General features: G+C 38.6%; 1 long non-coding RNA gene across 1 annotated transcript; it reads left to right on the forward strand.

Annotated features, from left to right (window-relative positions):
• Positions 1–24,591: 24,591 nt before the first annotated feature.
• LOC145072567 (uncharacterized) lies at positions 24,592–25,266 on the forward strand. The gene is made up of 2 exons (XR_013691070.1): positions 24,592–24,782; positions 24,890–25,266. It is a non-coding gene; the product is annotated as an uncharacterized LOC145072567 (long non-coding RNA).
• The last annotated feature ends 471 nt before the right edge of the window (positions 25,267–25,737 follow it).

Here is a 25,737-nt window from a genome sequence, read left to right on the forward strand (position 1 = left end):
GTTCTGTCAGCATGGGATGGTTAGAGTTGGACCCGGATCGGGAACCCGGTGGTTTAGGGTTATATCTAGCTCGTAAGAGCCAAGTGATTGTTGTGACCAGGATCGAGGAAGTGTCATGGAGTGGTACTCGGTTGATAAGGGTGGAGCCTAATAGGTGTGGTTATCAGAGGGTGAAGCTGATGGCCGGCTTGAGGCGGTAGTCAGGACACCGCTAGAAAGGAGAAAGTAAGTTTCGGGTTTCGATGGTTGCGTCTTGAGGAACCTGGTTGGGTTAATGCCAGGTGGTGCGAGGCGGGAGAAGTTCTGGAGTAGAGATGCCAAAGGCTTTGAGGGCGAAGCCTAATTTAAGTAGGGGAGAATTGTAACGCCCCGTTCCTAAGAGTACCTAATTGTGAGTCCCCGGGATTTAAGATAAATGATATTTTGGTCATAATGTGGGAAAAGTGGAAAATGGGGGGGCAAGTATGAAATTTGGGGACTCGCCGTGTACGCCCAGCGTAAGTGGGTAAGTGACGTGGGTGCAAGGCTGAGTACGCCTAGCGTACTACAGGTACGCCTAGTGTACTCTCAGAGTTCTAAAACCCTGAATTTAGGGTCAGCCACTATATAAGGAACATTTTGGTTCATACCATAACCTCCTTAAGCTCACCCTTAACCTCAGAAACCCTAGAAACCCGTATTCCCTCCATTGTTGGGTGTGTTTGGCCTTGGAAAGCTCATCTTGGCAAAAGAAAAGCTAGAAGAAGAAAGGAGAAGTTGTCAAAGAAGGAAAGGATCGATTGGAGCTTGTAGATCTGAAGAGATATCATCCTTTGGAGCTTATTCGAGGTATAAAGCTTCTTGCTTGCCATTTATTTTGCATAGATCTAAGTGTTGTGAAGTTTTAGCATCTTTCTTGTCCCAAAGTTCTCATCTTGATTCATGCTTTGTGTTGGCCGAGATTATCTGTCCTTTCAGACCTTTGGAGAGGTCTTGAGTGAGAAAAATGAGGTCCCAAGGGTTGTAGTTGTTCCATGTGTGAGATATATAGGTCTTAATGGATTAAGACCTTAGATTAAGAGCTTTTGGACGTCCCAAGTGATAAAGTTTGAGACTTTATGAATCTTAGGCGTATTTAGCCTAGGGATCTGAAGTTTGGGCTTAAGAGCTTAAGCCATTAAGAGGTTATAAGGACTTTATGAGTAGCGAAGTTACACCCCGCATAGCAGGTCAGGGCCCCGATCCTCAGCTGCGTTTTAGTGTGTACGCCCCGCGTACCAAGGAGGGTACGCCCGACGTACTCCCCCTGATTGGACCTTAATATTGGGCCTTAGAGTTTGGGCCGTTTGTGGGTAGTTGGTTTATGGGCCAAGTCTGGAAATTATGGATAGAGTGTTTTGGGCCCAATTATTGTTATGGACCTTGGATCTAGGCCCATTTGGTGAGGTGGGCCCTATTTGGTAAATTGGGCCAATATTGGACTTTGGCCTTGGCCCGATAAGTGGATGTATGCGTGGCCTAATGTTTATTTTGTTGATGGCTAGTTCGGGATTTGCGGTGAGTTGGTGATTTGAGAACTTGCTCTTCAGTTCAGAGTTTCGGCAGTGCGAGGTGAGTTATCCTCACTATATTGACATGGTCTAAGGCACCAAGGCCGGCCCTTTTATCGGATTGAGATCCGGGTATTTGTTGTAATGTTATTGCTTTGATATGTTTGCATCCTGGTAGCTAGGATGGTATATGTTAGAGACCTGGTTAAGGTCGGTTCCTTGATATGTAGGGTGATGCTATGCTAGTGACCGGTGAGGTCGGTATCCTAGTTAGGATGATGATATGTTCTGTGATCTGTTTGATCGGCTTGTTGACTGTGAATTCTCATATGATTGTATGTTTATGTGCACATGGTTGTTTGGACTGGAGTTGGGTTGAGGCGGGTTCTGCTTTGTGCTGTAGGCCAAGATACCCAGTGCGGACCGGTTGTCCCGAAGGACCAGCGAGCGGTCCGGATAGGCTGTAGGCCCCAAGAGGGCGGACCAGACGTGCCGAGGCTCGGAGAGTGGACCAGGCCGACTGAAGGCCCGGTGCGGGCGGACCAGCCATACTGTAGACTCAGAGAGTGGACCAGGTGGATTGAAGCCCCGATGCAGGCGGACCAATCACACTACAGACTCGATGTATATGGCTAGACTCGGAGAGTGGACCAGGTGGACTGTTGGCCTGTGCGGCGGACCAGTCACACAATAGACCCGAAGTGCACGGCTGTTCTATGATCGAATATGATATGGCATGAGATGCGTGTATGGTATATGTGGTTGGTATTTTGGGGATATCTACTAAGCTTTCGGGCTTACAGTTGTGGTTTAATGTTTTTCAGGTTCTTCAGGAGACCGTGGCAAGGCGAATGTGTGATCGTACCGCTCCTCATGTTCATGTTGTGATGTGATTCTGGGAATACTCTAAATGAATTGTATTGAAACCTTTTTGTAATAATATAATGAAATCGGGTTGTTTTTGAAAAGTTTAAATTGGTTGAAATTTTTCGGTCGTTACAGAAACACCCTCATTTCTCTCGGAAAACCATCAGGAAACACTTCTGGAGGTAGTATAGGATCATCTAAAACACGTTTTCATCGAAATCAGCATCACTGTTCTTGAGTTTACGGTCAATCTTCATAGACCATAAACGGTCAATCTTCATAGACCGTAAACCCGTTTACGGTCAAATCTTCATGGACCGTAAACTCAGTTTACGACCGTAAACCCTAGTTCACGGTCGTAAACTGCCTGTCGACCGTAAACTCTCCACTTGACCATAAACAACTCTTTCGTGGGGAAAGCCTATTTTCTCAGTTCAACCAAGTCTCGGTAACATTACTTAAACAAAACCAAGTGTTTATCTAACACTTTATCTGACGAAATCGCTAATTTAGATACATATATGTATTTATTTGATATTAGGATTTTGTTAAGTGACACACGCATCGACTCAAGGATCTTCTGGTTCAATCCTTTACGACCAACCAATTGTGAGTTCATACCCCTACGCTTTTATAGATTTTAGAATATTTTCAGGGGGGGAATACAAGCCAAACATTAAGGTTTTTACAACTTAAAAAAAACTGATGCAATTACAACAATCTTTTATCAAACGTTTAGATACCTATTCCCTTTTGTAATATGTGGAGCATAAGGGACGTTTTTCTAAATATAATTGCATAATTTTCAGAACAGTACATGATCATCACATATCAGTCAAACTGAAATAGGTATAGTTTGGGAAATTCATTAAACGTTTTACAAGTTTCAAACTTCTTACAAAGTCAAACACATCAACTAATAAAGATTTACTTTATCTATTACTACGTACAGAAAACTAGAGTATCTTGCTAAATAATTATTTTGCATATAATTATTTATACTCTACTCAGTTACAAACGATTTCGAACTCGAGAACAACCGAACCACACATAAACTAGTTAATACAGGATTCTGAGACCTATCTTCGTTATGCCCCTCGGGGTTCTAGTAAATCCTCACCTTTAGTATAACCAGAGTCTCCTGGAGGGAGAGCATGAAATTTGTGAATAGATCTATTCAGGACAGATAATCCCACACCTGAACTGTTAGCTACAGTTAGGCGGGCACGCCTAGGGTGACAAATTTTGTAACCGTACGACGCCTAAAGAAACATAAAGGAGGTCATCACTCATATTAGCATGGTTATATGTACTCACAATAGTATCAACTAACATTTGTTTACATGATTTCTTTCTTCAATAGTTTTATTTTAATTAATGAAACTATCTATCTACTTTGATTCAGTAGATAGGTACCGATGCCAGCTTTTGAGAAGATGGAGCTCATTCAAGACTCATCTTTTATTTTGATTCATATTTTTGGTGTCTTATAAACTATACATAACACACTTGTATTAAAATACATTATTAATGCAATGGATGATGTTGTTTGCTTGTTTACTATTATTCTGTAATGTGATACTATACATGACGTCCTCCTCCGTTCCGGTTTTGGGGTGAGACGGATATGGTTTCATTGTAGTGGTTGTAGCGATGATGATGGTAGGGTTATAGACAAATCTAAGCAAATGTGAGGATACCTAGAGGGAAGGAGAACTGTTAATAGTGGTCCGACAATAGTAGGCGACAACACTCCGACTATGGTGGTGGAAAAATAATGTGAAGTGTGTCTTGCTTTTTTTAGTCACGATTTCATGGCTTAACACCTCTACTACACTTGCTAATATCAGTCAACACCAACAACTCCACAACCATCATCATCATCTATTTCCATCAAACTCGATAAGAATTGCAAGAAAGAAGAAACATGGGTCGTCATATTCATACTTCACCTTTTGTACTCATGTCTTTTTTATTTTTATTTTTTATGACCACTTTTTCAATATAATCGAATGAGTATTGAGAGTCTGTTTTTTTCTCACGTGCTCTACTTTTTTTTTTTCTTTTCACGTCCGACCTACAACCCAAGATTTGAAAGGAATAATCAGACTAGACGGAGAATAATTGGAGATTAATTGGACTAAGCAAGGAATAATCGGGGATAAAATGGAGACCCTAAAATACTTTAAAAAATGATTAAAAACTATCGTAAAAAAATAAGTATTTGAAAACTTAAAATTTTGAACTTTTGAAATTTTTTGAATAATATACTAAAATTTGAAATTTTGCAAACTTGAAAATTTAAAAATCTAAATTTTCGTGTAATATTTGAAAATTAAAATATTTGAATATGATAAATATTTCCTGCCGAGGACCGCTATGGACCGCCAAGTCTGAGTTGACCGACTTTGACCAATTTCCCTTAAGCACCCTAATCATAATCGATTCAAGGTCACCAAAAAATTAATCAACGATTAATTGGCCGTCAAAACCGATTTTTGCAACACTAATATATATATATATATATATATATATATATATATATATATATATATATATATATATATATATATATATAAAAGAGAAAGTTCAAATGAGAACAATTATGAAATCGAGAATGCAAGAACAAATCCGGATCACATTTTTTTTCCGCAAAACCCTCTCGTGTACCGGTGCGACAGAGCAAACTTAATATTTATACGTGAATATAAACCACCACCGCCGCAACCACCACTGGGCCGTATATTTCTTCTTGCTACAAAACCCTCCAACGTATCGACGCAGCGAAAGAACATAATATTAATATGTAAATATAAATGTAAGTATATTATCATATATTGCAAATCTGTCGCTTAAGTGTTCCAATGTACCGGGACGATGGAATATATATATATATATATATATATATATATATATATATATATATATATATATATATATATATATATATATATATATATATATAGACAAACACACACATACACTTGACAATAAGCATATACTTGTTGATATATGAATGTACTTTATATATTCATATATGGATATAATTAATCACATATAAATATTACATTCCTCTATCGCACGAGTATGCGGAAAGGTTTTGCGGCAAAAAAATGAATATGTGACATAGATTTGTTCTCGGGTTCTTAATTATATAATTGTTCTCATTTTATCATATATATATATATATATATATATATATATATATATATATATATATATATATATTGTTAGGATCAGTATTATGTTGCGTCTATTGAGCTCGTTAGCTAGTCCAATGTTTATCTCCGGTATGGGCCTGTCCATCCGTGAGTTTTGTAGGGTTTAGTATAAATAGATGCTTGCATGCATCCTAGAACAAGATGATTAGCAAGGATTAGAAACGATAAGAGAAGTATTGTTTAGCATATTCATCGTTCTTATTTTGTAACCCTAGAATCCTCTACAGTGGAAGTTCTTAGTCGAGCTCTGCTGATGATCGAGTAATCTAATCATTCGACACATTCTGATTCATACTTGTGTTTCGTTTTTACTATCTTTACGTTCATTACTTACCTGTTACAAAGATCTAATCGATCAAAGAGTTCTTTTATAACTCATCAATTGGTATCAGAGCAGGAGGCTGTGTAATTCATACACATCTTTTCTGTGAAAGAGTTTGCGATTAGGGTTATTCCGCATTAACTAATATTTATTGAGCCGTCATTCCATTATTGACGTAACTCAGCATTTATTTGTTTTGCCCTAATATTAAATATATTACAAGTCTGATCTTTCAAACAAGTTAAAACGATCAAGCATGGACGAGTCACAATCTAATCCCATCAACATCTCTAACAGCATTGGATCGACGACGAAGATTCTTATTCTTTACACCCAGGATTACAAAGTCTGGGCACATCACTTTGAAGATTATGTCATTGGATCGGAAGACAATGGATACCTTATTTGGGAAGCAATCGTTTCTGGACCATTTGCTCATTCAGGAACATCAAAAATCATTAAAACTCAGAAAGAGTATAATGATCTGTTAAAGGACGTAAATGATGTTGCTCAAGACGAAAAGGAAAAATTTCAATGCAACATTAAAGCATTGAGACTGATTCGATTTGCTCTGTAATCAGATACATTCAGGCTAGTGAGTTCATGCAGCACCGCTAAAGAAATCTGGGATAGGCTGCGAGAGCTATAATCCACTGATGAGGATTTGGAGCATTCTATTCAGACCTTGCTTTTGTCTGAGTTTGGTGAATTTAAGCAGAATTCTGATGAAACTGTTACTCAAACGTTCGATCGCTTCAATCATCTTCTTAGCAAGATGATCAAACACGATATAGAAAGGAAGCTGATTGAACAAAAAGTAACCTTTTTGAATGACCTTAGATCCGAGTGGAGAGCAGTTGTGTCCACTGTTAAAGCTCATGAGCAATTTAAATCTTATTCATTGGCAAAGCTAGTGGGGATTCTGAAATCCCAAGAAAAGATTGTCTTGCAAGAGAAAAATGTGGTCTCAAGTTTGGGGTCCTTGGCACTCCTGTCTAAAAGCAAAAGTGTGGTAGAAGATGAAGATCTCAACTTAGAAGACTATGATCTTACTTCTGAAGACTATGCAATGATGGTGTCGAATCCAAAGAGGTTCATTAAGAAAAGGTTCCCTACCAATAAGAACCGAAATTGGCAGGGAAGCTATAGTTCTGAAAAGGTTAGGGAGGAACCGAAGACAGAGGAACCAAAGAAAGAGGCGAAAGTTGAAGGTGATTCTGGTGTGAACTGCTACTACTGTGGAGGAAAGAACCACTATGCCAAAGACTGTGTTGAAACGACCCTCACATACGACCCAAAAATTTCGTTTTTCAACATAACCAAAAACCATGATCTGTGTGTCATATCATAAACCATACATGATGTATCTCAAAATAATAATAAAACACTATGCGAAAAACTGTATCATATCCATGTTATATAAAAATCAAGAACCAATCAACTCCCAGGATAAAAGCTAAAGCTGTGGTGTGTGTGATGCCATCATCCCGAGCTCCTCTCTCTACAAGCGGAAGTACCTGAAACAAAACTGAAACTCTAAGCACGAAGCTTAGTGAGCTCCCCCAAACTACCACATACCATACAATACATATAAATCACATGCTGGGCCTTGCCCACTGCATCAGACCGAGGTCTGGAACTAGCTGCATCGGACCGAAGTCCGGAACTGACCGGGACCTTGTCCCCTGCATCGGACTAGAGTCCGGAACTGACTGCATCGGACCGGAGTCCGGAACTGACTGCATCGGACCGAAGTCCGGAACTAACTGCATCGGACCGAAGTCCGGAACTGACTGCATCGGACCGAAGTCCGGAACTGACTGCATCGGACCGAAGTTCGGAACTAACTGCATCGGACCGAAGTCCGGAACACATAACACAAATATGCTTGAATCACAAAGACGTCAAGCCAGCTAGCTACTATATAAAACTAAAGACCGGACTACTGATAATTACACGGGCCGGCATTGTGGCCGTAGACCCGGTCCTACTGAAAGGAGACTCACCTCGTGAACTGGCTGCTGAGTGAATAGCTCTGAGGGCTAACTGGTGCTGCTCCGGTATCTCCCCGGCTACAAGACCATAAACATACTCAATCAAATACTAAACACTGCACTGGGTAAAATGACTCTTTTACCCCAGGTCAAAGTCAACTCTCAGACAAAGTCAACTCTCGGTCAAAGTCAACCCATAGTTGACCTGACTCGCCGAGTTGGGCCGCCAACTCGCCGAGTCCCTATTCTCACTCCTCGACTTAACTCGCTGCTACTCGTCGAGTATGGCATCGACTCGACGAGTGCTCTCCCGATCCAAGAACTCAGACAATCTTCATCCGACTCGTCGAGTCCTATGAACAACTCGACGAGTTGTTCTTGAGCTTAAGAAGATTGCCTTGGACTCGCCGAGTTGTATGAACAACTCGCCGAGTCCCTCCATCACTGAGTCTACTCTCAACTCGCTGAGTCCACTCTCTAACTCACTGGATCCACTCGACACTGATAAAATGAAGGAATCGGGGACTCGCGACCCAACTCGCCGAGTCGTTCTTCCCGACTCGCCGATTTGCCGCCATGCAACTGATTTTTACTCGATTTTGTTTGAATCCAACACATACAATTGATAGATCTGAGTCCAATAAGCTGATTTACCACGTAAAGTTTCCAACTTTACGTGTACAGCCTCATGAGCAAGGGAAATAAGGCTAAAAGATGCACAAAATGGGTAGATCTATGGTTAATATGCAAAGTAACTCCAAAAAGACAGTAGATCTGGGCTCTACAACACCCCATCATTCAGATCTAAAGATATCCCGACTTATTAAGGCATTCATGCACACATAAGGCTTGGAACAAGCATCAACTAGCTCTTAGGAGAGCCCTAATGGAAGTTAAAGCATATAACAAGAGGGAACTCCGAAAATACCTCAAATAACTCAGACTTGCCCTTGGATCTTTGCACTCCAACTCTTCTCCTTGCTTCTTTCTTCTTCTCCTTCTTCACACCTTCACAAAATGGCACCAAAAACACTTATAAGCTCTCAAGGGAGGATTAGGGTTTTCTCACTGCGTTCACAGGGTGAGGGAGGCGAGAATGGGGTTATAAGGTGGTTTAAATAGTGGGCAACCCGGGGATTTAGGGTTTCACCCAGACGGATGGACTCGCCGAGTCCAGGATATGGACTCGCCGAGTCCCCGGCTCACGCGTGCTCGCAGCCGCGACCCTACTCGGTGAGTCAGGCTATGAACTCGCCGAGTTCCTCTTGCAAAACTTACAACAATTACCAATGAATTAACATACCGGAAACGGGTCGTTACATGTGTCCTAAAGAAAATGGCAGAGAAGGATGAGGAAAAGGATGAAGAGGCCGTGTTGATGAAAAAGTTGGAAGAGATCAAGAGAAAGAAAGCTGCTACTAACCCTTCGATGAATGCTTTAATTGTGCAGGGTTCGGCAGCGGATGATGAGTTCGGTGGCGTGCAGGTCTGGTCAACCGACTCAGAGGATGATGAGGTCAGGAAGCCATCTCATGGAAAGGCATACGTTGCAAGAGGTGAAGAAAGCAGTGGGAAGTGTTTGATGGTGACAGATGTATCTCAAATGAGGGGATACAATACGGATGGTGGGAATGAAGACACCAAGGAGCGAGAGGACCTATGCTTCACAACAAAACCTCTCAGTGTGCAGATCAATGAGCTTGATGAATTGATCAAGAAGGTACAATCCGTTTTTGTTTCATTCAAAGTCCCACAAAATTCGTATGAAAAAGAATTAAAAAGCTTAAATTTAAGAATCTCAAATCTAGATAGTAGTTTAACTCAAACACGGGTCACCAATTCTAACCTAACTGACCAAATAAGCAGGGTGTCATCCAAGAGTGAGGAACGGAGGATGTGGATAGAACTAAAGGAGTCGGAGCTGATTAAATCGAAGGACGAAAACATTTATTTACAAAGAGACAATTTAAAACTTCTGAAATAGAGAAATGTTTTTTTGTTTAATTGCTAAACGTCTTCATGCTAACATCACTCAACTTCATCTTAACTGTGAAATAGGGTAGAAGATTCATCGCATGATTTTGCCCTTCCTTGAGTTTAAGGAGGATGAAATCGATGCTGAAGCATATAATTGCGAAAGTGTAGTTTCGTCTGATGATGTGAATCCGACTTATATGGATGGTCTGGACAAAATTGAATCTTTTATAAAGTCCAAGGACCATAAGGACATGCTGAAAAACCTTTTGGATGAAAACGATAAACTGAAACTAAGGACCGAAACCATAAAAGAATTTGACTCATTGAATGCCAACTTGAGCTTAGAAAATAAAATTGATGTTGAAAACGCGTCTGAGCTTAATGAGGATGATGATATGAGCGTAATTTCTGTAGAGGATGAAGTCGACTGTTCTGAGTTTGTCAAGAGTGAACCCAAAAACCACAAAAATCTTATTTCTGAAATTTCTGTGGAGTTTGCTCGTTTGTCCCAAAATAAGTCCCCGATTCTTGAAGAAAAAGTTGTTGTGTATCAAAAGGTGAGAACAACACCAAATCAGGTGTATAAGGTCACAGGAGTAACCGAACATCAGACAGCCGAACTCACCGCCATAGTAAACGAAGATAATGCAGATGGCTGTGATGAATTTTTCTGGTCTGCTCCTATAGATAATGCTGACGAAACCGTTGGTCTGTCAGAGCGGACGTCATGGAAAACCAAAGGCAGATATGTGCCAGAGCCACTAAACAAGCCTGACAACTTCGATGTGCCAAGTACTAGTGGTACAAAAGAAGTTCCTGTAGAAAAAGTCACTCCTTCAAGCGAAACATCATCAATTCAAAGTGAACCGGCTGACAGGAAGCAAAAGCAAAAAGCCAACATCCACAAGCAGCCGAAGCAAGTGAAGGATCAAAAACAACAAAGAAATCTGAGATATAAAAAGAATCTCTCAGAACGAAAACAGTTTTGGCGATCTCAAAACGCCCATTTCTCTTATCATGACAAAAATTCAAAGTCAGAGAAAAGTGTTGTAAGACCGCAAGAAAACAACCGAAGGGAAAGGTTCGGTTTAGAGAACATTAGCTACTGAAAGCATAGGTTCAGTTTCGAGAGCAAAAGCTACCAAGGTTCTAGGTTCGGTCCCACTAATGACCAAAAACAAAAGAGTCACTTAGAACCTCAAGTCAAGAAAACTTCTCAGTCTAAATTCTCTCATTTTAATTCTTCTCAACCTCATTCTAAATCCAATTCTGTTTAAACTCAAAATCCAAAATCTTTAACAGATTTGAAAGGAAAATTGAAGGTTTCCTCAGTCAAGAATGAACAAAAGCATTCCAAGGCCCAAACGCCTGAACCTGAATCCAAACCGACAGTAACAAATCCTAACAAATTTAAAGTTTTCACTATTAAGAAGAAAGATGAAACAACTCTAATAAAAAGAACATATCTCGTTGACATTTCTCTTACTATTCCTGTTCCTGTGAAAGGCTCACGTGGACCCAAGAAACTTTGGGTTCCTAAATCTGCTTGATTTTTGTAGGTTATCAGTGACGAGCAGTTCGACGAAGAATGGTATATTGACAGTGGCTGCTCACGTCACATGACGGGAAGGAAGGAAGAGCTGAGGGAATTTTGATCTCTTTCAAACGGCGGGAATGTCAAGTTCGGGAACAACTCTTATGGCACAATAAAAGGTTATGGGATGATAACAAATGGAGACTTCACGATTAGAAAGGTTGCATACGTTGAAGGACTACAGCATAACCTCATCAGTGTATCTCAGCTTGTTGGAGGTACCGGTCTTAAAGTTTCATTTGACGATGAGGGTTCGGAAATAATAAAGAAGAAAATAAAAAGAGTAATTCTCAAATCAGAGCGCAAATGCGAAATGTTTCCTCTCAATCTCAAACCTATCAAAGGAAATCCAGCTATCTGTCTGTTATCCAAAGCACATTCAGACGAAAGCTGGCTGTGGCACCGAAGGCTCTCCCATCTCAATTTCAAGGATATCAACAAGCTTGTCACAGGAGGTCATGTTCGGGGTCTTCCATTGCTCAAGTTTGATCGAGAACATTTGTGTGCTGCGTGTGAAATGGGGAAGCAGAGTCGTCAAAGTCACCCATCCATCATAAACACTAAAGTTGTTGAACCACTTGAATTGATTCACATTGACTTGTGTGGTCCATCATCAATCGAAAGCATTGGCGGTAGCAAATATATTCTTTTTATTGTGAATGACTTTTCACGTTTTACATGGGTGTTCTTTCTGAAGCACAAATCTGAGGCAACTCTCAAGCTTAAGATGTTTATTAAGCAGGTTGAAGTGCAACTGAGGAAAGTCGTTCGCAACATCAGAAGCGACAATGGGCTGGAGTTTAAAAATAAAGAATTTGAAGAATTTTTGGCAAAAAAAGGAACCAGTCACAACTTCTCAGCCCCCTACACCCCCCAACAAAACGGGATTGTCGAAAGACGAAACCGATCTTTGTGTGAGGCGGCCCGAACCATGCTAAGTTTCGCTTCTCTACCTTTATATTTCTGGGCTGATGCTATTGCTGCAACATGTTTTACGCAGAACAGGTCCTATCTCAATAAGCGTTTCACTCTCACTCCTTATGAGATCATCAACAACAGGAAGCCAAACGTCAAATTCTTCCATGTATTCGGCTCATGATGCTTTATCTTCAATTCTAAAGAACATCGTAACAAGTTCGACGTTAAAGTCGATGAAGGAATTTTTCTGGGATACTCTCTTACTTCGAAAGCATACAGGGTTTTAAACAAGCGTTCTAGGAAGATTGAAGAAACGTATTATGTGACTTTCGATGACAACTATGTCAAGAAGTTGAAGGCCACTGAAGAAATAGTTGGAGAAATTTTCTCTCAAACAGGTCAAGTCATGGCCTCGATTGCAAATTTATTTGAGCAGTTTGTGGAGTTATTCGATGAACCGGAGAAGGCTACTCTCTCAGAAGCCAATGCAGCAGACAAAAAAGTTGACCATCTGAAGCAAATCGTCGAAGACGCTGCCAAACGAATGGATGAAGGAGTATCAGTTTCAAATGAACCTCCTCAGCACGGTGCTTCAGTTGAGGGGGAGAATCCATCTTCTTCAAAACAACTGGGTTCACAAGTTGAGGGGGAGAACTCTTCTCTAGCTGCACCCGAAAGCTCTACTGCACCCGAAGGTACTGTAGCTCCCGAAAGCTCAAATGCACCCGAAAGTCCTGTAGCACCGGAAAGTCAAGATACACCTGAAAGCTCATCAGTCAAGGGGGAGAATGCTGATATGTTTTATGATGATGATAGTCAATCTGAATTAGAAGAAATGGTAAACGCTGAATTGGATCCATCCTATGATCCAAATTACCCTCCTCTTGTCAAATGGACCAGAGATCATCCTGTTTCACAGGTAGTGGGTAATGTCTTCGAAAAGGTCCTGACCCGATCTCAACTGAAGGCAAAGCAAGCATCTCTGTTCTCAAAAGTAGAGTTCTGCATGTTTAACTCTTTCGTCTCAAAAGTTGAACTGAAGACAGTAAATACCGCTCTTGATCACTCTGATTGGGTTCAAGCTATGCAAGACGAACTTAATGAGTTCGAAAGAAATAAGGTTTGGCGCCTCATTCCAACTCATAAAGATACCTCGGTTGTTGGTCTCAAATGGGTCTTCAGAAATAAAATGGACAAGGAAGGCAATGTGATAAGAAACAAAGCTCGTCTAGTGGTGAAAGGATACTACAAGCAGGAAGGAATCGATTATGAGGAAACTTTTTCCCCTGTAGCTAGGCTGGAATCTGTTAGAATATTTCTTGCCTATGCTGCACACAAGAACTTTGAGGTCTACCAAATGGACGTAAAGTGCGCATTTCTAAATGGAGAACTTGAAGAAACGGTGTACGTGGATCAACCTCCGGGATTCGTCAATGAAAAGTACCCTAATCACTGCTATATTCTGGACAAAGTGGTTTATGGGCTGAAACAAGCACCTAGGGCCTGGTATGAAACGCTAACAAAGTTTTTAAAGATGTCCAAATTCAAACAAGGTTCGGTTGACCCAACCTTCTTTTTTAAGAAGGAAGGTAACCACCTTATGATTGTTCAAATCTATGTCGATGATATCATCTTTGGCTCAACGAATCCTAGCTTAACAGCTGAATTCAGAAAGCTGATGGAGACTAAATTTGAAATGAGCTCAATAGGTCCGATTAACTTTTTCCTTGGTTTAAATATTAGACAGGGAGCCGAAGGCATCTTTATTAACCAGGAAGCCTACACCAAGACTCTCCTTGCTAAATTCGGCATGATGGGGGACTCAAAGGTTAAAGTTCCAATGGCGTTCGGCACCAAGCTCACTCCATCCTTGGATAAGACAGCAGTCGATATTACGCTATATTGCCAGATGATCGGTTCTTTAATGTACCTTACTGCTAGCAGGCCTGATATAATGTTTTCTGTTTGTTATTGTGCTAGATTTCAGGCGAATCCTCGTGAACCTCATATGCTTGCTGTGAAGAACATACTCCGGTATCTAAAACGAACTACCTCTCTCGGCTTATGGTATCCATCAAACTCAGGTTTCTTCGTTCAAGCCTACTCAGATGCAGACCTTGGAGGTTGTGGACTAGATAGGGAAAGCACCACTGGAGGCTGCCAATTCCTTGACGGGAAGTTGGTTAGCTGGCAATCAAAGAAACAAACTTGTGTATCTTTGTCTACCGCTGAAGCAGAGTACATCGCAGCTGCCTCCTGTACATCTCAAGTGATTTGGATCCAAAGCCAACTCCGGGACTATGGGCTCAATATGAAAAATATCCCACTATATTGCGACTCTGAGAGTGCAATTAGGATTTGTCATAACCCAGTGCAACACTCCAAGACTAAGCACATAACACTGAGGTATCACTTTATTAAGGATCATGTGGAAGATGGGAACGTCGAAATTCATTTTGTTCGAATCACTGATCAACTGGCTGACATCTTCACCAAAGCTCTTCCTAAAGCTTCTTTCAACAAAATTCTACAAGGGCTAGGAATGATGGAATCGGAGTCAATACCAAAAATTACCTCTCAAGATTAAAAGTAAGAAGCGAAATAGACCGAACGTTCGGGTTCGGGTCTTGTTCTGGTGTACCGAAATGAACCGAACGCTCGGTTTTGGTTGTATCATCTAATCTTCGTTTATCACTCAAAGGTAGTTTCTTTGGTTGTAAATGTTTTGTATTATTTTTTCAATTTCATTTATCTTATTGTCAAAGTTCTTTTCTTTTTCAAACTTATTTTTTTGGCAACCGAAATAGACCGAACGTTCGGGTTCGGTTCCAAAATTTTTCTCACCCGAAATAGACCGAACGCTCGGGTTCGGTTCCAAAATTTTTCTCAACCGAAATAAACCGAACGCTCGGGTTCGGTTCCAACATTTTTTTGTATTTTTTTTATGTCTTATTTTCCTTTTTATCAAAAATTCCAAAAATATTTTTTATTATTTTTTTAAATTATTTTTTTTAATTCAAAAGCTCCAAAAATATTTTTTTATTATTATTTATTTTTCTCTTTCTTTATTTTATTTTAATTTTGGCTCTTATCTTTTTGTATGTCTCTTTGTGGGTAAATCATTTCACTAGCTAAGTGTCCCTAGAAGCATGCTGCTGTATGTGTCCAAAGCCTCACCTGATTATGAATAAAAGCCTTACTGACTTGGTACAAACAAACCTTGTCTTCCCAATCAGGCTCACATATTTATTCTAATCATGAGCTACCTAACTCTCCTCTCACATGAGATAAGAGTTTTCTGCTTAGTCCTTATTTTTCACAGCAGAGGTACTTTGGTCTCTTTACACTATCTACATTACTTTTTCTCCATCTCATTCGCTTCACAAACGTAACCCTTGAGACTCTCAGACATTACCACTGAGGTTTATGGTTGCACAATTTATGTGTTCATGATCTTAGCTTCGTGTCACTACGTGCTAAGTGAAACCCTCAATTCAATACCTACTATGCATTGACGGTGAACAATTAACTTGCTCTATCTTTCACTAATGAATTGACGGAATTATCCATGGGGGTACAACATGAAATCTCCATTTTTCTTTTGAGTGATTCCTATGAAATTGTTAAATCCAATAACATTTCTTCCCTTGGGATCCAATTTTAGTTTTTTTTTTTGAGATTTCGCATACATTCGTTTACCTTGCCACTTCAATTATCTCCAACCTACTTGTTCAACAGACTACATTGGTCTCACAAGTACTTCGTTCGATTTCTGTCTTATATCAAGATCAGGAATTATGAATCGAAGCGAAAGCCACCCTACTAAACCTAATTAAAAGAAGCCTTTCAACACTTCTTAATAAGTGTCTGATCGTTATTCAACGGGAAACCACACAAACACTTTAAGGTCTCTCTTGACCTTGAAGGAAGCGATTCGTGCCCGGGATCAATTGTTTCGTGTCTTTATTGACATCACCAAATCCCTCAAAAGTGTTGCTTTATTTCTTTTTCTTTTACACACTCAGCACGAAATTTTTTTTGGTTTTCCAAAATTCTGGTTTCATTAATTCCAAGACATTTTAATTGGATTGATTGTTATAAAAAGGTTGTGGTTGATATTGATCCACGTGGGCGACTTTATTTTAGAGATGCCGTTAAACTCTAAAGGGATAAGATGACAAAATGATGACTCAGGCGGGAGTCCAATCGATTTGATTTCAAACGGCGCAAGACAGCCACGCGTGCGAATTGGAACCATTTCATCTGAAAATGGCGCCTGATGGGAAGGCGTGTAATTAGGGACTGACACTCTCTCTCCTGTGTGATCATCGGCAACCCCAACTGTCACGCGTCAATCGCCTCCGAAAAACTCTTCGTTTTTCAATCGAAGATTTGGGAAAGATTCTTCTCTCTCCTTTACCCACAGTATAAAAGGTAATGTAAACCACCGTTTACCTCTTTACTGCACCTATATTTCCAGAGAGCAAGAAATTCTCCAACCTCTACTGTTCATCATCTCTCCCACCTTCATCACAACAATGGCGGATTCTTCATCAGTTCACGCAACTTCTCACATCTTGCCTATTCGTCCCCAGCAGAGTTTGATCATTGATCTTACTCCTCAGGCATATGACGCTTTCATGTTTCCCACCATCGAATGCCTGAAATACTCGCCAATCGCTGCTGCTCTTACCAGAGATGAAGCTGTTCCCATGGAGTTCCTATCACAGATTTTTGCCTTAGCTCACTACGACAAGGTCGTCGACCGGATCTTCTTTGATGTCTTCGAGCACAAGGCGTCGATTTCCAAGCAGAGATTTTGTACGCTGTTAGGGTTTGAACCTGATTCGTCAAGGGTTAATCTTTAAACCATTCCGATGGGTCATCGGTTCAACATGTTCTACAACATGGGGTACACTGAGGTGCTCACAACGGTCACGAAATTCAAAATAACGTGCCTGCCCCCTTAGTGGAATGGGATGTTTACTGTGCTTTTCAAGGGCTTGTCTGAAAGAAGTGCTGGATCAGACGGGGCAAGTCGTTTGTTCCTATCAATCATGTACGGGATCTAAAACAGTATCAATATGGACTACGGGTCGGTCCTATGGCAACAACTCATTCAGAGTCTTTCTTCCACTTCATGCCATTCAGAGATTTCATATGCCCGGTTCTGGACACTTGTCACTAAATGGGTGATGGACAAGTACCACGTCCCCATTGTCGCTGGTGCTCCAATGTCTTCGATTGGTACTTTCCATACCACGAAGATCATTGTTTCTGACGCATCCAAATTTCCCTTCAACGGTTCTATCCCTGAAACAATGTATGGTGATGTTCCTGCCGACAGCCGGATCATTCAAACGTACAAGGAGTTCTGACGGTCTGGTCCGAGAGACCTTACTCCAGAGATGCTCAAATCGATTCATGATGCTGACAAGCCTGCCCCCAGAGGAAAGAAGGCTGATAAGGGAAAGCAGGTTGCAAAGGGAGCAAAAGGCCCATCTCCCAAGAATAGGAAACCCACCAGAGCCGCCCAATCCTCTCCAATAAAGAAGCGAAAAACCCAGCCAAGGCGAAAGTTGATCGTTGCTTCGTCCTCAAGCGAATCTGAGGAAGCGGGTTCTGATTCTGATGGATCTCAACGTGGTAACACTCCACCACGTTCGCCTACACCAGAGATTCATATTTCTACTTCTCCTATCTCCACTCCACTAGTTACCATTCCTATTTCTATTCCCCCCATTACCTCCACCACTCAAATACCACCTACCTCCATCCCAGTACCACCACTTATCTTTACCGAAGCAACAACCACCACCACTGCAGACGTAAGAACCAACGTATCTGATACGGGGGTTCATACTGAAGCACCCAAATCCACCTCAATACCCGAACCCACACCAACAACCGAACACACCACCCAACCCGGATCTACTACTACTACTACTACACTACTACTACTACTACCGAGCCTCCAGCTTCACCACCACCATCTTCTCCTGCTCATGCATCAGAGGATGACGAGCCACTCCTTGGCGGGGAGGACATGACCTTTGATTCGGTCTATTACAGTCCGTTTCAAGTTGAAAGTGATGATGATGACGATGCTCCTATCACTAAGAGGCATCTCAAGGAGCTACATGACAAAATCGATTCGCTCATCGCCTCATCTTCCATCTCACAGTCCTCAATCTCTGAAGCTGCCATTCAGAAAATTGTTGATGCTTTTTCCAAAGCTCATCAAGTTTCTCTTGATTCCGCCACTGCAGCCATTGATGCCTCAACCAAAGCTTGCGAGGCAGTGACCGAAAAAGTCGATAAACTATTCACTGATGCTTCTTCCTTGTTGAAATATTTACAGGAAAATGCTGAAGCCACCACGACAAAGCTGGAACCCATTGTCAACCAGCTGGCTAACTCAGTCGCATCAGAGCTGAAGTCGTTCGCTTCACTTCGTCAAACAATTTCTAATGACAACTCCGCTTTCAGAACAACCATTGAGGAGCGTCTCTCCAGGCTTCAAGAAGACTTAGCTGCTGAGAACTCTCTCATGGATGCTCTCGCAAGGAAGACTACTGCTCTGAAGGTCAAGAGTATTCAACTCTCCAACTCTCAACAGGAGATTGACTCTCTTCGATCTGAAAGAAAGGTGGTTAAATCATGTGTTTCGGATGTCCACTCAGCTATCTCAAACATCCTTGAAGCTCATGACCCGATCCTCAATTATTCTGTGAGGCGTGACCTTGCTGAGAAGCTTGCTCCCGCCCTCTCTCTACTGAACAAAATCGAAGGGCACCTTGATTTCGTGTCCATTCCGAAACAAGGGGGAGAAAAAGAACAAGTGTCTCGACCACCTCCTACTTCAGCAACTCACACAACCGAACCTCCTCCAGTAGGCCAAGCCTCAGGTTCCGGTGTGAAAGACAAAGGCAAGAATATTGTTGAGGAGAGTGAAGATGATGATAAGGAGACAATTGCCGACCTTTTGAAGCGACAAGGTCGAGATAAAGAGGTTGACATCAGTGCTCGTGTGGCTAGAGAGGCTGAAGAAGCCGAAAGAAGACAGAAAGAAGCCCACGACCTTCTCGAGAGCAGGAAAACTCTTTTTCCACCTTGGACTCTTGAGAAGCTGATTAAAGAAGTCATCGAAACACCAAGTATCTTGTGGCTAGAACCTGTGATCTCTTTAGATTGTTCTAACACTGTCGACTCTTAGTTCGATATGCCACTGACCTGAAAGGCGTTTGTTTTTCATGCCTTTGACAACATTGCTGAGTTCCCCGATCCTCATCCACAGGTTGATCGGGACTTAGTCGAATTTTATCTGAGGGCAGCTCAACCACAATACCAAACTTGGAGCTCTCAGAAAATCGTCAATGTTCGGGTCCTAAAGCCGTTCAGGGAAGGCAACTTCACCAACGTACGGTTCAAGGTACTACGGGGATCTGCCAAGACCGAACATGCCATCTCACTTGCAGATCTTCCCAACCTTAATCCCCATGACTGGATTATCTTGCACAACATCCTTCTTACAAACGAAGCTGAATATGGTCCGATCATCGACCACTTTAAGAGGATGCTTGTATGCTATGTCATGGAAGTTGCTCTGATGGATCAGGAGATAGCGAGCGTATTCAAGAAAAAGCCCACCATATCTCCTGTTGGCTCTGCCAGTGATCTCAACATGATGCAGATGGGGAAGATTGACCCAAAGAGAAACTCTGTCATGTTTACCAGGAACGAAGGACATAAATGTCTTTTCGCCTTGGCAGACAAACATCTCTACACCACTGCATGTTTGGAACACGTTTTAGGGATCATCCATCGATGCAAGCAGAACACAGTGGATGATATCAAGTACTTTGATGACATGATTGAATGGTACATTCGCTTCAGACAGACAATCCTTGCACTTATCACACGTCTGTTCGATACAGTAAAGAAGGCTCCTACTGCTGGTCCAAGCAAGAAGAAACGATAGTCTCGCTCCAATTTGACGCAAAGGGGGAGATTGTTAGGATCAGTATTATGTTGCGTCTATTGGGCTCGTTAGCTAGTCCAATGTTTATCTCCGGTATGGGCCTGTCCATCCGTGAGTTTTGTAGGGTTTAGTATAAATAGATGCTTGCATGCATCCTAGAACAAGATGATTAGCAAGGATTACAAACGATAAGAGAAGTATTGTTTAGCTTATTCATCGTTCTTATTTTGTAAACCTAGAATCCTCTACAGTGGAAGTTCTTAGTCGAGCTCTGCTGAGGATCGAGTAATCTAATCATTCGACACATTCTGATTCATACTTGTGTTTCGTTTTTACTATCTTTACGTTCATTACTTACCTGTTATAAAGATCTAATCGATCAAAGAGTTCTTTTATAACTCATCATATATATATATATATATATATATATATATATATATATATATATATATATATATATATATATATATATATATATATATATATGGGTAGGGTTATGATTAAATGTGAATCTTAAGTATTGTATGAACGTATAACCAAATCCTGACCACTGGATTTGAAAAAATGAACGGTTATGATCGTAGGTTACATATTATGAATATGGACTTGCATTTACTATCTGATTACACTCAATTAATTATAAAAACAAATATGTCATTTTATTAAGAGAGAGAAATTTAAATTAACTAAATTTTAGGCAAATAAGTCAAATCATTTAATAAATTAATCAATCAATTAATATCTAGTTTTTTTTTAAATAAACGAGTTCAGTTCCTAAAAAATTTAAATCACATGTTATTAGAAATATTCTTAAAAAATATTATATATCGATTTTGAGAACGATGAAGAATTGATTTTTTAATTAAATAAGCATTTTTTTAGAATGCTTAAGAATGTATTTTTAGTCAAATAAGCATTTTTTAGAATGATTTTTTTAGTTAAACATGCATTTTCAATTTTGAGAATGATTAAAAAAAGATTTTTTAGTTAAAACTTCATGTTTGTTGTTGAAAATAGTTAAAAATGACATTATCTTAAAATACTTTCGAAGAATGAAAATTTATTCTTTAAGAATCAAAGTTAATTCTTTAAGAATGTTTTGATGTATAAATGTTTCCAACCACTATTTTCATGAAAAAAAATATATAGCTAAAGTTAGATATGTGCGTTTTGATTTTGAAAGACACATATATTTTGGTTCATTCTAGAAGAATATGCATTGATTGTCAAAAACAACATAATTAAACAAAAAAAAACCAATATATTATGATACATTCTAAACGAATAATATTACATATATTCTTGAAGAATATTTTGTTGCATTCTAGAAGAATATGCATTGATCGTCAAAATAACAAAATTAAACAAAAAAAAGAATATATTATGATGCGTTCTAAAAGAATAATACAATTTACATAACAAAGGAAATAAATTTAAGATAAATGGGTTTTATATCTAAACAAAACAATACCAAAATGACATGGACAAGAAGAAGCGTTATGACACCGCCCATAAACACACTTGAGTAATATAAACATAGTTGATCAGCAATAACACTTTAGGCAAAAACTAAGATTGATTATTCTTCTAAGCAGCAACATCACAACTTGAAGTGACACTAAACATGTATATACTTAAAAAAACATTCAGCCAACCAAAATTTTGCAGCAAATAATATATCATGAATCTCAACTTTTAATATTTGCTTATATCAAGGTCTTCAAAATTCAAATGCATTAATGGAGAGTTCAGTAGCACCCAAAGAGATTATGTTAGATGCTCTAACTTCAAATGGACTTTGTGACGATATTATATGCATGATCTTGCATTAGAGTTGGGAAATAATGCTTAGATCCACGAACACCCCTGACTGCAAACTGGATTATAACAAAACACAACAAAAAAAATTCTAAAGTGAGGGTTGGTCCCACTCTTGTTTACTCTAAACACACTTCTTTATAACTAATACTAACAACTTGTAGATGAACTGAAGGCAAATACATATGAAAGAATCTGTTAGAATAAAGATACACACCAAAAGAAAACCCACCTGTTAAGTCCACGCGAAAAGCAAACACCTAAAATGAAAAGTCTGAAATTGCAGCCCATGTAACCTAGCCAACGACCATCCTCTATGAGAAAAATAAACATATGCCAATACTTACATTCATACTGGTCTGCACCGACCACCAACCATCAAGATTTCAAAAAGCAACCTGTAATTTCATATCATAAGAGAGAATGAGTTATGATCGGTTCTAAGAGAAGGGTAGCTATGATTGAGACACAATTGGAGAAGTGGGTATCACCGGTTTTTCCTAATTTCGGACCTGCATAGAGAAAAAGAAAAATAAGGAGTCGAATTTATGGTCGTATCTTTTACCAACCATCGTGAAGGAGAAGAAGGAAGGATAAAAGGGTTTTCTTAGATGGGATTATCAGGTGTCCTATATACAAAGGCATAGGAGGCGAAACCCCTGATCAACGATTTAAGAAAAGGAAAAATGGTGATGCGATTTCATACATGAGGTTGAATCCTGATTATTTTGAAGTTTATATGAATCGATTCAAAATGGGGAAAAAGAAAGGGCAGTAAGAAGGAGAAATGTGAGCACGAAGGAAACACACACATGATGTTGGTTGTGAGTGATTTAGTCAAAGTCTAGGGTTCTTAGTGTAGTTACCGGGATGCTATAATTATAGGCTATAAATTGTAATTAGTTACCAAAATTAAAATGATTTAATATTATAGAATAACTAATTTAAATGATTGACCAAGAATTGGCCATACATTCATACAATAATTAAGGTTTATATATGAACCTAACTCATATATATATATATATATATATATATATATATATATATATATATATATATATATATATATATATATATATATATGTTCAGGTTCATTTGAGATCATTCTAATTTTGTGATACCGTGAGACCAAATCTAAAAATAATTTTAAAATGCAAAATAAATGGAAAAATCCAAAATTTGTTTTTGTATATATTATTTTCGGAACTTGAATTAACTAAAAAAATCCCGTTTTTTTTTTTTTTATTTTAAAAATGCGTGAAATATTCTAATAGAATATTACACTGTACATATTCTAATAAATAATTTTAAAATGCAATATAAATGGAAAAATCTAAAAATTCTTTTTTTAAATCTATTTTCGGAACTTGAATTAACTAAAAGAAATAAAAAAAATAAAAAAATATGTCTCACGGTTTCACAAAATTAAGCCGTTTTACATGAAGCTAACCCTATATATATATATATATATATATATATATATATATATATATATATATATATATATATGTCGGTTCAAATGTTTTTCACGTCTATTGTGTGTTAGAATGCACCAATAGGAATTTAGTATTAATTATATGTATATTAAATGCTATCCATACTTATAACTCATTTTTATGGAAACTAATTAATTTCATCATTAATATTAACAATAATATTCTTTCAGAATAAATTCATATCTAGAAGAATGAAAGTGTATTTCAGCAGAATGAGAGTGTATTCTAGTAAAATACACTATCCTTCTTCATATTCCATGCAAATTTATTGTATTTTAAGTGAGTGAGTCCTTATACAAAATACAAACTCATATATTAAACCTAGATGCGAATTCATTCTGAAAGAATGTTATTGCTGACATTAATGACGAATTTAATTGGTTTCCATAAAAAGAGAATTACAATTATAGATATTATTTAATATACATATAATTATGGAAATCATTTAATATCTAAATTTATTTAATTAAATAATTATCTAATTTACTTAAATCCTATTAGTGCATTCTAGCACATAATAAATGTAATAAACAAAATAACCTAGCCCTATATATATATATATATATATATATATATATATATATATATATATATATATATATATATATATATATATATATATATATAGGGTTAGGTTATTTTGTTTTCACTATCTATTGTGTGCATGTATGACTGATTCTGGACCAATCATTTTAGTTATTTTAAAAAACTAATTAATGCATATTAAATGTTGAAGATATATATATATATATATATATATATATATATATATATATATATATATATATATATATATATATATATATATATATATATATATATATATAAAAGCCTTTTTATTATGGTGCCTTCAAAACAAAATTCACGCGGTTCCAACATTGCCACGTAACCCACCGGCCGATCGACGCAACTTATGAGACGTAATTTATCACAAACATTGGAACGACGCCAGTCAAATCGGCGACAAAGAGATTAAGGTGAACCGATAACTTTCTTTCAGGGTTTCCAGAAAATGATGTATTGAATCGACACAATCTCTCATACGCTTCTTGGAGACAAAGGGTATATATATACCTTTTTCTCCCATCATTTTGTCTCCGATTGCTCTTCAGTTCCTCTCTTTCTCATCTTTTATTATCATCGTTAATGTTTTTTTTTTTGTTTTGCAGGGTCTATGGAGATGCTCCAAAATGGGGGTTTGTGATTTTTGTTCTCCTGCCAACACTACATGCACACAGTTTTGATGGCGGCATGTAACATAACTTAAGAACGTCCATCAGCCTCGGTTCTCAAATCGCATCGCCTCATTTTCCTCTGTGTCCTATCGATTGAGCGACGTACGCAATTGATTTTTATTTTCGTTTCATCACATCTCCTTTTTCGTTTTCAATTTTATGTAAGGGTTATACGTAAATTTTAAACTTTACCATTTATTGGCCAATCAACATGGAGTTGAGTTCCCAAAGAAATTTAGAAAACCAGATTGTGTGACAAGTCACTTCATAAATCCTGTTGATATTCTTGATAGTAAGGGATTGTTAAGTAATTTGACATGTTTTCAATATTATGTAAATGGAGCACATGCAAATATGGAACCACATGTAAATACAATCATCCTCGTGATAGGTGAGGTGTTGGATATTAAGCATGGATGGGCTACCTATGTGACAAGTACTACTGAATTTCCTTGGCTACCTATTTGATTTTTGCTTTTATTTCCTTTTCTTTGAGTGTGTATTACTATAAATCCAAGGAAAAAATTGATTTAGTTAGTTTTAATGTAAATAAGTGTACGTATTTGTCTGTTTTGAGTTGCCCGTTTTCATAACTGATTAACCTTTTTAATGTTTCTTAAATATACAAAACAAATGATAAATGATGTCAATTTTGTATTTTTATCCTCTGCTGGTATATAATTATCTTTTATTTACTTTCCAAGCCCATGGTAAAAAAATCAAAAATCAGAGATAAGTAGTTAAAGCCGCCTACTGTTCGATGAACTGCCTAAGAGAGATAT

This window comes from Lactuca serriola, chromosome 1, assembly GCF_051521515.1.
Source record: "Lactuca serriola cultivar US96UC23 chromosome 1, Lser_US96UC23_V15, whole genome shotgun sequence".
In the NCBI taxonomy this organism is placed as follows: Eukaryota; Viridiplantae; Streptophyta; class Magnoliopsida; order Asterales; family Asteraceae; genus Lactuca; species Lactuca serriola.